The 11,162-nt window shown below is 33.1% G+C and overlaps 1 pseudogene; it reads right to left on the bottom strand.

The window, feature by feature from the left end:
• Positions 1-4,636: 4,636 nt before the first annotated feature.
• Positions 4,637-6,580, bottom strand: LOC114029101 (annotated as a pseudogene).
• Between the last annotated feature and the right edge of the window lie 4,582 nt (positions 6,581-11,162).

An 11,162-nucleotide genomic window follows, 5' to 3' on the forward strand; every position in this document is an offset into this window, starting at 1 on the left:
GTTTAGAATGGAAAGGGAAAAGAAATCAAATGGTAATGAGGTAAAGAATGCTTTTTTAAAAGTTAGAGAAATTGATTAAAAAAAAATCCCAATCTCCAAAAAAGCTGAAGGTGAGGAGAAGAAAGGGGATTTTCCTTGACTACTTAACTAAGAGGTTAAAAAAAAGAAAAAGAAAAAAAAACTAAATAAAAGGAAGAAAGAAAATGAGTCAATAATGTAAAACTTGAAAACTAGAAATTGGGGTTGATGAATGAGAGTGGAGGTAAGACTTTTGAATGAGGGGAAAAGAGACTGTAAATTTAGAGGTGCTTTAATATAGATTAAGTTAAAATACCTTGAGACACAAAGTACTTAAGAAGGAAAAGGGGGGAAAATTATTAATTTAGAAAAAAACTATTGTTCTTAAGATTTTCTAGATTGTTATGTCTGGTGAATAATGGACAACAATTTATCCTATAATAATATTCGAGTTTATTGATTGAGCTCTTCACAAATCTATTGGAAAATCTATTTAGACTTCTTAAATGATTTTAGATCAATTTTGTATCTGGATAAATGCAGGCAACAATTTTAAATGTGATAAAGTTCTTGGTCTAATAAAGTTCCAGTTTATTTGTTGAATTATCAAAGTTATTTTAGATTTTCTATTTGTAGCATAGGGTATTGTCTTCTGTTATTTTATGAAGAACAGCAAGTTTCTGATATATAATTTAAACCACTTTATTGTATCCTTAAATATTTTTCAAAGATTATTTTTTGCAACTTACACAATTTCTACTGTTTCCTTGCAAAATCTGTACATATCAATAATTCGTGTTTCCTTAATATTAAACATCATGTAATTTCTGCTAGCAATTTCTGCTAGCAATTCTTCTATCACTATCACGAATACCTCTGCTTCTCTAAAGAAATCTGCTTGATAGACATTTGTTTGGTATATGTGTACATATAACAGAATTACATATATATACACACATATATGTATATGTATGTGTGTGTCTATTACAGAAAATTAATCTACTCATCTTGCTCTATGGAGTTTATGTAGTAATGGTGTGGGGAACACAAGGTAGATGAAATAATTATTTTGTATTTGAATAAAAGTATTAGAATGTAAGCTCATTTTCATTAGGCTCATTGAAAGCATCCTCCATCCAACTCCAGTAGCAAATGGAGTGATGAGGATGAATAGGAATCATATCAACTCATCCTTTTCTTTGATAATTTTGAGTTCTATTACTTCTGGCTTTTTTTAAGGTTTTTTTTATTTTTTTCCATTCTATGAGGTCAATAGATTGAGTGTTGAGTTTGGTGATATTTATCAACAAAGTTGTTCCTAATTTTACAAAATTGTTGTTATTGTTTTATTTGTTAGCATAGCGGATGATGGGCCAACCTTATAATTTTGAACATCTGAGTTCATGCGTTTGAACATATTAACTGGGTGAAAATGGACAAATCATTTAGCTTCTCAGAAGCCCCAGGGAACTGGGTGAGACTCTAAGTTACAGAATTGCTAATCTTAATCAGTGAAAACAATTTCCCTCTTTTGGAGTTTTCTACACCAATGAGATTGTATGTTCAGACAAAATGTAAATATGTATTTGTGAATATTAACTTTTTGGACTCAGCTGGCTATATTTAGGTGTATCCTAGCAACATGCTTAGATATATAAGATCAACTTGGTAATCTTTAAGCAAAAGATGATTTCTTGTTCAATCTGTTCTAGTGAGAATTCCTTTAGTGCAGGGCTTATATATATATATATATATATATATATATATATATACACACACACACACACATATATACACACACATACACACATATGTATATTATACATATATGAATGTATGTATATTATATATGCGTATATATGTACACCTATATAACTGATTATTTACTATGTAAAAAAAAGTGAAAAAATGACTTTATTGATGAGTGTTTAAAAAAATTGGTAGGTCAACCTGAGTTGTATACTTGAGAATATTTATTTCAGTAAAACAGTAGGTTATCAGAAGACAGCACTATCTAAATATCTGAGTTAAAATAAAACATAATAATTCATTTTCTCATAGAATAAATCTTTTCTTATACTCTTCCAGAATACCTTTGTTCAGAACACAACCTATGTTATAACCATGAGTGAATTGTATACTTCAATATTGAATGATACATGTTACTCAACTTCTATTATTTCACTGGGGGAAAGATGATATAAACTTTATAAATGAAATTACCAAGAGAACATGATCATAAAAAGAGAACCAATAAAATACCTGAACACAAGCTGGTACTCAAGGAAAAAAATATTATTCCTTATTACAACATGCATACTTTTTTTCTGGAACATGTTATTTGTTTCAATGAGGAGAGACATTGTTTATTACAGGCATTAAATTATAGCCAAACCATTGCCAGACTATATGCTATGATCACTCCTAGAAGCTTTCTGAATTTTTTACATTTTCTTTTATGTATTTTTAAAGTTTTACTTATGTTTTTCAAGAGTATAAATTCAAATATATTTGCATATTTGAATTCCATTTTATTTAACTTTATTGTTTAACTTTATTATTTCTTTTAACTTCATAATAATGAAGATACAAATTATTTATTTTACTTTAGAATAAATATGAATAATGCTTTTTTTGAAATATAACATCATTTGAAATTATTCTTGTGCTTTTTAAATTTTAATAAATAGTATTTTTAGTTATTAGCATCAGATAATTGATGTCTATCCCTCAGTATCTTGAACTGCCTTCAAAAGAAAATTAAAAAAAAAATTACCCTTGTCTTCTATGAACTCATCTGTATTTTAGAATACCACATTTTGATATATAAAATCATTGTGATTTAAATATGCAAAAAGAAAACTAAATCGAACTCAGTTATTTAAATAACAGTTTTACGTGTTTGCATTTCTTTCATATTATACCACTTCCACTACCACAAACAAAGGCCTTCTAAAAGTTGAGAATGTTTCTAGGAGCTAGGTCTTTCAGATAATGGATAGCCCATATTGTTGGAGGAAATTAATCTCTCCAAACTCCCAAATCTAAATCTCATTACTCCTTTCTTATCATTGGACTTTCAATTGAATTATAAAAGCACACAGGTGCTTTGCATTCTTCTCTAGGTAATATATGCCTTGTTCTGAATCTAAACTATTGAATATATCCTTGATATTAACAGCATGAATGAAAAATTGACTAATTTAAAAAAAAAACATTTATGTACCCCAAATTCTTAGTTTAATTATAATTAAGCATGGAGGAAAAATTGCATCCTCTTGTTCAATCATTTAATCAGTATTTATATTTAATATCTCATAGCAAATGTAAGTGTACCATCACTATTTAATTTCCCATTTACAAAGGTTTGTCCTTAATGTATCAGAATGTTGGTATTTACTCACATTAGCAGTGCATTAATTTTAAGTGGCAACAATCTATCATTTATTGATGTGGTCATATTTCCTTGTAGGATTCTCTTTGTAGCATCTGTCCAACATTAAGGGCACAGGTGGTCACCATGAAACATATCACAACTAATTGGTCATTCATTTAAACTTTGATCTCATTAGCACCATGTTCTAACAATTTGAATACTTGTCCATGAATTTTCAAACTTCTTTTGACATTTAGGATTTGTTATCTAATCAGATAATGTATGTAAATTGTCTAGAAAAGTAAAAGAGCTAAATAATTGTGAATTATCATACCACCACCATAATCATCATCATATCAAGAGGAAAGACAGATTGCTTATACATTTTGAGAAGGAAACATTTCCATCACTACCCTATTGGGACTTACTTAACTTAATGGTAACCAAGAGAGTATCTTTCTGAATATCCTGGACCCTTAGTAGGGTTGTTTGAGTTGGTTTACAAATCATGTTGCACAGCTGGATACAATAATGCTTTCTGAATAATTAATGATTTTAAAAAGAAAGGATAATTGGCAGTGTAAGTTTAAAAAAAATATTCCAGTTAAAATAATCAAGCAACTAGAAAATATATGAATGTAAGCCAGGGATGTGCTGGTAAATGTATAACAACCAGTTCTCTGAAAAATGAAAGAAAATAAAAAGAAAAGAATATGTATGTCAAAATCGGCTATGCCCAACTTGCTATTCCTTTCAACTATACAACAAAATTATCATGTAAATTTCTTTGTTCCTCTTTTTTCTCCCCCTCCCCCGACACCTTAGAGAGATGGCTACCATTAGATACAAATAAATATATGTGTGTATGTAAAATTATTTTATATGTACTTCTTTTTATCAATTCTTTCTCTGGGTGCAGATAGTGTCTTTCTTCATATGTCCTTTATAGTTAATTTGGGTATTTAAAATAGACAAAATAACTTATTTGTTCAAAGTCATTTTTTTTTGCCAATTTTAAATAGATTTTATTTTCCAGGAAAAGAACTGCATTTCTACGTGTTTACAATTCTGATAAAGTACAGTGTTGTTCACTTCTCTCCCTCTGCACACATTCAAGTATTCAGAATGCCCAGATTTACACAGTAACTTAAATGTTACTTTTAAACTACTGTTGCTTTGGCTACAAATTTAAGTCCTTCAATTTTTGGAAAGCTGTGTAGAGTGCTCTTTCTTCTGGTGTGTTTAGTCAACCTCTTCAGTGGTGGGTCCAGAAAAAGTACCTCCAGATGGGACTGTTCCACTTACCAGACTTGCCTCCTGGCATGCCCCATGCACTCTGGTACAGCTTAGCAATGAAGGGGTTCCAGATTCTTCAATTCTTTCTGCTGAGGCTCAAATTCTTCTTTCTTAACAGTCTGGTTCTTATCTGGCTGGTTGATTATTTTATTACATTTGTCAAGGATGTTCTGTTTGTCTTTATCACCAATTTGGCCTTGCAGTTTTTCATCCTCTATGATAGCCATCATGTTGAAAGCATAAGGTTCAAGAGAATTCTTGGAAGACAGCTTGTTTCTCTGCTTCTCATCCTCAGTCTTGTAATTCTCAGCCTCCTGGACCACATGCTCAATGTCTTCTTTCCTCAGATGACCTTTATCATTGGTAATGGTGATCTTGTTCTCCTTGCCTGTGCTCTTGTCCACATCAGAAGCATTGAGGATGCCATTTGCATCAATGTCAAATGTTACTTCAATATGAGGAATACCCCTGGGTGCTGGTGGGGGGGGTGGATTCCTGTGAGCTCAAACTTGCTAAGCAGGTTGCTATTCTTTGTCATTGCTCTCTCACTTTCATAAATCTGAATAAGAACACAAGGCTGGATATCTGAATAGGTGGTAAAGGTCTGTGTCTCTTTAGTGGGGATGGTGGTATTATGTTTGATCAGAACTGTCATAACTCCACCAGCAGTTTCAATTCCAAGGGAAAGAGGAGTGACATCCAACAGCAGCAAGTCCTGTACATTCTCAGATTCATCTCCAACAAAATGGCATCCTGGACAGCTTCACTATAGGCAACAGCCTCACTATAGGCAACAGCCTCATCAGGAGTGATACTGTTGTTGAGTTCCTTGCCATTGAAGAAGTCTTGCAGAAGCTTCTGGATTTTGGGGATGCGAGTGGAACCACCCAACAGGACAATGTCATGGATCTGTGATTTTTCTAGTTTGGCATCTCTTAAGGCCTCTTCCACGGGGTCTAGTGTGACACATAAGAGGTCAACATTCAGCTCTTTGAAATGGGCTCAGGTGAATGATGTATAGAAGTCAATACCTTCATAGAGGGAGTCAATATCAATATTGGCCTGGGTACTAAAAGAGAGGGTACACTTTGCACATTCACAAGCTGTGCACAGACAGCAAACAGTATGCTTGTTCTCACTGATGTCCTTGTGCTTTTGCTTGAACTCAGCAATGGAATGGTTGACCATTCAGTTGTCAAAGTCCTCCTCACCCAGGTGAGTGTCCCCAGCTGTAGACTTGACCTCAAAGATGCCATCTTTAATGGTAAGAATGGAAACATGGAAAATACTACCTCCAAGGTCAAAGTTCAACACATTTCTCTCAGCACCAAACTTTTTTTTCCTCAGCCATAAGCAATAGCAGCAACAGTTGGCTCATTGATGATTCAGAGCACACTGAGACCAGCAATGGTTCCAGCGTCTTTGGTGGCCTGATATTGTGAATCATTGAAATAGGCTAATACTGTGACCACAATATTTGTGACAGTCTTCCCAAAGTAACTTTCAATGATTTCTTTCATCTCGTTCAAGACCATAGAAGATACTTCTTCTGGATAGAAACTTTTGTCTCTCCTTTGTACTCCACTTGCACTTTAGGCCTGCCTGTGTCATTCACCACCATGAAAGGACAATGTTTCATGTCTGTACAACTGCATCATCAAATCTGCAACCAGTTAGATGTTTGGCATCAAAAACTGTTGGCGGGGTTCATTGCAATTTGATTTTTTATAGCATCACTGATTAAACATTCTGTGTCAGTGAAAGTGATATAGCTTGGGGTGGATCTGTTTCCTTGGTCATTACAATGATTTCCACTTTCCCATGTTGGAAGAATCCCACATAGGAGTAAGTGGTGCCAAATTCAATGCCAACTGCAGGTCACTTCAACATGGTTGTAGGGGAGTCGGGGATCGTGGCTTTCTTCTGTGGAGGAAGAAGAGCTATTGCTGAGCTGAGCAGAGCTCAAAGTCATTTTTAAAATAATATTGCTGTTACTGTATACAATGTTTTCTTGGTTCTGCTCATTTCACTCTTCATTATTTCATGTAAGTCCTTCCATATTTTTTTTCTAAAATCATTGAACCCATTTCTTATACCACAGTAGCATTCCATCACAATCATGTACCACAACTTGTTCAGCCAATCCCCAATTGATGGACATCCCTGCAATTTCCACTTCTTTGTCATCACAAAGAGAGCTGCTATAAACATTTTAGAATGTATAGTTTTTTTTTTTCCTTTTCTCCTAATCATCTTAGGAAACAGAACAAGTCGTGGTATTGCTAGGCCAACATTTATCATTTTCTTGTTCTGTCATGTTAACCAATCTAATAGCTGTGATGTGGTAGCTCAGAGTTCTTTTGATTTGCATTTGTCTAATCAAGAATGATTTAGAGCATTTTATATGACTATGGATAGCATAATTTCTTCATCTGAAAACTCCCTGTTCATATCCTTTGACCATTTCTTAATTGGGAAATGATTTATATTCATATAAATTGACTTAGTTCTCTATGTATTTTAGAAATGAGGGCCTTATCAGAGACACTGGTTGTAAAAATCCTTTCCCAGTTTTCTACTTCCTTCTTAATCTTGGTTGCATTGGCTTTGTTTGTGGGGGAAAAAAAAACAAAAAACAAAAAAATGAACAAAAAGAAATCTTTTCAACTTAATGTAATCAAAATTATCCATTTTGCATTTCATAATGTTCTCTATCTCTTGTTTGGTAATAAATTGTTCCCTTCTCCAAAAATCTTATAGGTAAACTATTCCTTGCTTTCCCAGTTTGCTTACAGTATCAGCCTTTATAGCTAAATCGTGGACCCATTTTGACTTTATTTTGGTATATGGTGTAAGATTTTGGTCTATGCCTAGTTTCTGCCAAACTGTTTTCCAGTCTTCCTAGCAGTTTTTTTGTCAAATAGTGAGTTCTTATCACAGAAGTTGGGATCTTTGGGTTTATAAAACAATAAATTATTATAATCATTGACTATTGTGTCTTGTATACCTAACCAATTCCACTGATCTCCCGCTCTATTTCTTAGCCAGTACCCAGTAGTTTTGATGATTGCTGCTTTATAATACATTTAAGATCTGGTATGACTAGGCCACATTCCCTTGGATTTATTGTCATTAATTCCCTTAATATTCTGGACCTTTTTTTCTTCCAGATGAATGTTATTATTATCATAAGTTGCGGTAATATTTTTGCTAGTACTCTATTTAAAATGTTTGCATCTATATTCATTAGGGAAATTAGTCTATAATTTTCTTTCTGTGTTTTGACTCTTCCCAGTTTAGGTCTGAGCTCCATATTTGTATCATAAAAAGAGTTTGGTAAGACTCTTTCTTCGTCTATTTTCCCAAATAATCTATATAGTATTGAAATTAATTGTTCTTTAAATGTTTGATAGAATTTACTTGTAAAATTATCTTGCCCTTGAGATTTGTTCTTAAGGAGCTCATCAATAGCTTGTTCAATTTCTTTTTCTGAGATGGTGTTAGGTATTTTACTTCCTCTTCTGTTAATCTGGGCAATCTATATTTTTGTAAATATTCATCCAATTCACTAAGATTGTCAAATTTATTGGCATACACTTGGGCAAAATATTTCCTAATTATTGTTTTAATTTCCTCTTCATTGGTGGTTAATTCACCTTTTTCATATTTGATACTAGCAATTTGGTTTTCTTCTTCCTTTTTTTTAAAATAAATTAACCAAAAGTGTGTCTATTTCATTGTTTTTTTTCATAAAACCAGTTCTTAGTTTTATTTATTAGTTCAATGGTTTTCTTAATTCCAATTTTATTAATCTTTCCTTTGGTTTTCAGTGCTTCTAATTTGGTATTTCATTGAGGATTTTTTAATTTGTCATTTTTCTAGTTTTTTTTTTTAGTTGCATGCCCAATTCATTGAACTCATCTTTCTCAATTTTTTTTTTTCATGTAAGCATTTAGAGATATAAAACTTCCCCTAAGAACTGCTTTGGTTGCATCCTATAAGTTGTATGTTGTCTCATTGTTGTCGTTCTCTTGGGTGAAGTTGTTAATTGTTTCTGTGATTTGTCTTTTGACCCACTCATTCTTGAGGATTAGATTATTAAGTTTCCAATTAGTTTTTAGTATATCTTTCCAAGGCACTTTATTACATATAATTTTTGTTGCATCATGATCTGAAAAGGATGTATTTAATATTTTTGCCTTTCTGCATTGGATTATAAGGTTTTTGTGCCCTAGTACATGGTCAGTTTTTTGTGTAGGTGCCATGTACCACTGAGAAAAAAAAAGTATATTCCTTTCTATCCACTTTCAATTTTCTCCAAAAGTCTACCATATTTAACTTTTTCTAAAATTCTATTTTCCTCCTTAACTTCTTTTTTTGTTTATTTTGTGGTTAGATTTATGTAGTTCAGAGAGGGAGAGGTTCAGGTCCCCCACTAGTATAGTTTTGCTGTCTATTTCTTCCTGTAACTCCTTAAACCTCTCCTCTAAAAATGTAGATGTCATACCACTTGGTGCACATATGTTTAGTAATGATATTACTTCATTATCTATGGTGCCTTTTAGCAGGATTTAGTTTCCTTCCTTATCTCTTTTGATAAGATCTATTTTTGCTTTTGCTTTGTCTGAGATCAGGATTGTTACCCCTGATTTTTTTTTTACTTCAGTTGAAGCATAATATATTCTGTTCCAGCCTTTTACCTTTACCCTGTGTGTGTCCATCTGTTTCAAAAGTGTCTCTTGTAAACAACATATTGTAGGATAAAGGTTTTTAATCCATTCTGCTATCTATTTCCATTTTATGGGAGAGTTCATCTCATTCACATTCACAGTCATGATTACTATCTATGTCTTTCTGTCTATGCTATCCACCTTTCCCCCATTATGCTTTTCTTTCTCCTTTTCTCCCTTTCCCTCCTCACTAGAGTTTTGCTTTTGACTACTGCCTCTCTCAATCTGCCCTCCTTCTATCAGCCCCCTCTCTTTTTTTTCTGTTTTTCCCTTACTACTTTTTTCCCTCCTTTCTATCTACCTTCATTTTTATTTTCTCTTTCTCCTGCTACTTCTTATATGGCAAGTTAAATTTCCGTACCTAACTGAGTATGTTATTCCCTCTATGAGCCAAATTTGATGAGAGTAAAGTTCAGACAATGCTCATCTCCCTCTCTTCTTTCCCTCTACTGTAATGTCTTTGTGTTTCTTCATGTGATGTAATTTACCCTTTTCTTCTTCCTGCTTTCCTCTTCTCCCATTACAGTTCCTATTCACCATTTCATTAGGTTTTTTATCATCACATCAAAGTCAACTTAAACCCATCCCCTTTGTCTATCTATATCCCTTCTCAATGTTATAATAAAGATACAGCTCTCAAGAGCTTTTAAGTATCATCTTCCCATGTACGGATAGAAACAATTTCCTCTTATTGAATAACATGATTTTTTTCCCTTTCCAGTTTACCTTTTCATGCCTCTCTTGAGTCTTGTATTTGAAGATCAAATTTTCCATTGAGCTCTGGACTTTTCCTTAGGAAAATCTAGAAGTCCTCTATATCATTTAATGTCCATCTCCTCCCGTGAATGATTATGCTCTATTTTGCTGAGTTGTCAATCCTTGGTTGCAATCCAAGCTCCTTTGCCTTACCAAATATCATATTCCAAGTCCTCTGATCTTTTAATATAGCAGCTGCAAAGTGCTGCGTAATCCTGACTGTGTTCCAAGATACTTGAATTGTTTCTTTCTGGCTGCTTGCAGGATTTTCTCCTTTATTTGATAATTCTGGAATTTGGCTACAGTAGTCCCTGCATTTTCAATTTTTGATCTCTTTCAGGAGGTGATTGGTGGATTCTTTCTATGACCATTTTATTCTCTGGTCCTAGGGCCTCAGGGCAGTTTTCCTTGATCTCCTGAAAGATACTGTGCAGGCTCATTTTTTCATCATGGCTTTCAGATAGACCAATAACTCTTAAGTTCTCTCTCCTGGATCTGTTTTCCAAGTCAGTTCTTTTTCCAATTAGGAATTTTACATTTTCTTTGATTTTTTTCATTCTTTTGATTTTGTTTAACTGATTCTTGATTTCTCAGAGCCATTAGCTTCCAATTACCCAATTCTAATTTTTAATGAATTGATTTTTTCAATTAGCTTTCATACTTCCTTTTCCATTTGCCCTATATTACTTTTTAAGGAGTTTTTTTTTCTTGAGTATTTTTTTTTCCATTTAAAAAAATGAATTGTTCAAATTTTCTTCTACCTTCCTTATTTAAAATCCTTCTTCAGCTCTTCCAAGAGGCTTCTTGGGCTTGAGACCAGTTCATATCCCCCTCCTAGTTTTCAGTTGTGGGTATATTGACAATGTTATCCTCCCCTGAATTTGTGTTTGGATCTTCCCTGTCACCAAGATACTTTTCTATGACCATTGTTTTTCTATGTTGCTTCTTGCTCATCTTGTTTGCTTTTTTTCTGGCTTTTAAAATTT

The sequence above is a fragment of the Vombatus ursinus genome, unplaced genomic scaffold (assembly GCF_900497805.2).
Source record: "Vombatus ursinus unplaced genomic scaffold, bare-nosed wombat genome assembly UNPS02014909.1, whole genome shotgun sequence".
NCBI lineage: Eukaryota > Metazoa > Chordata > Mammalia > Diprotodontia > Vombatidae > Vombatus > Vombatus ursinus.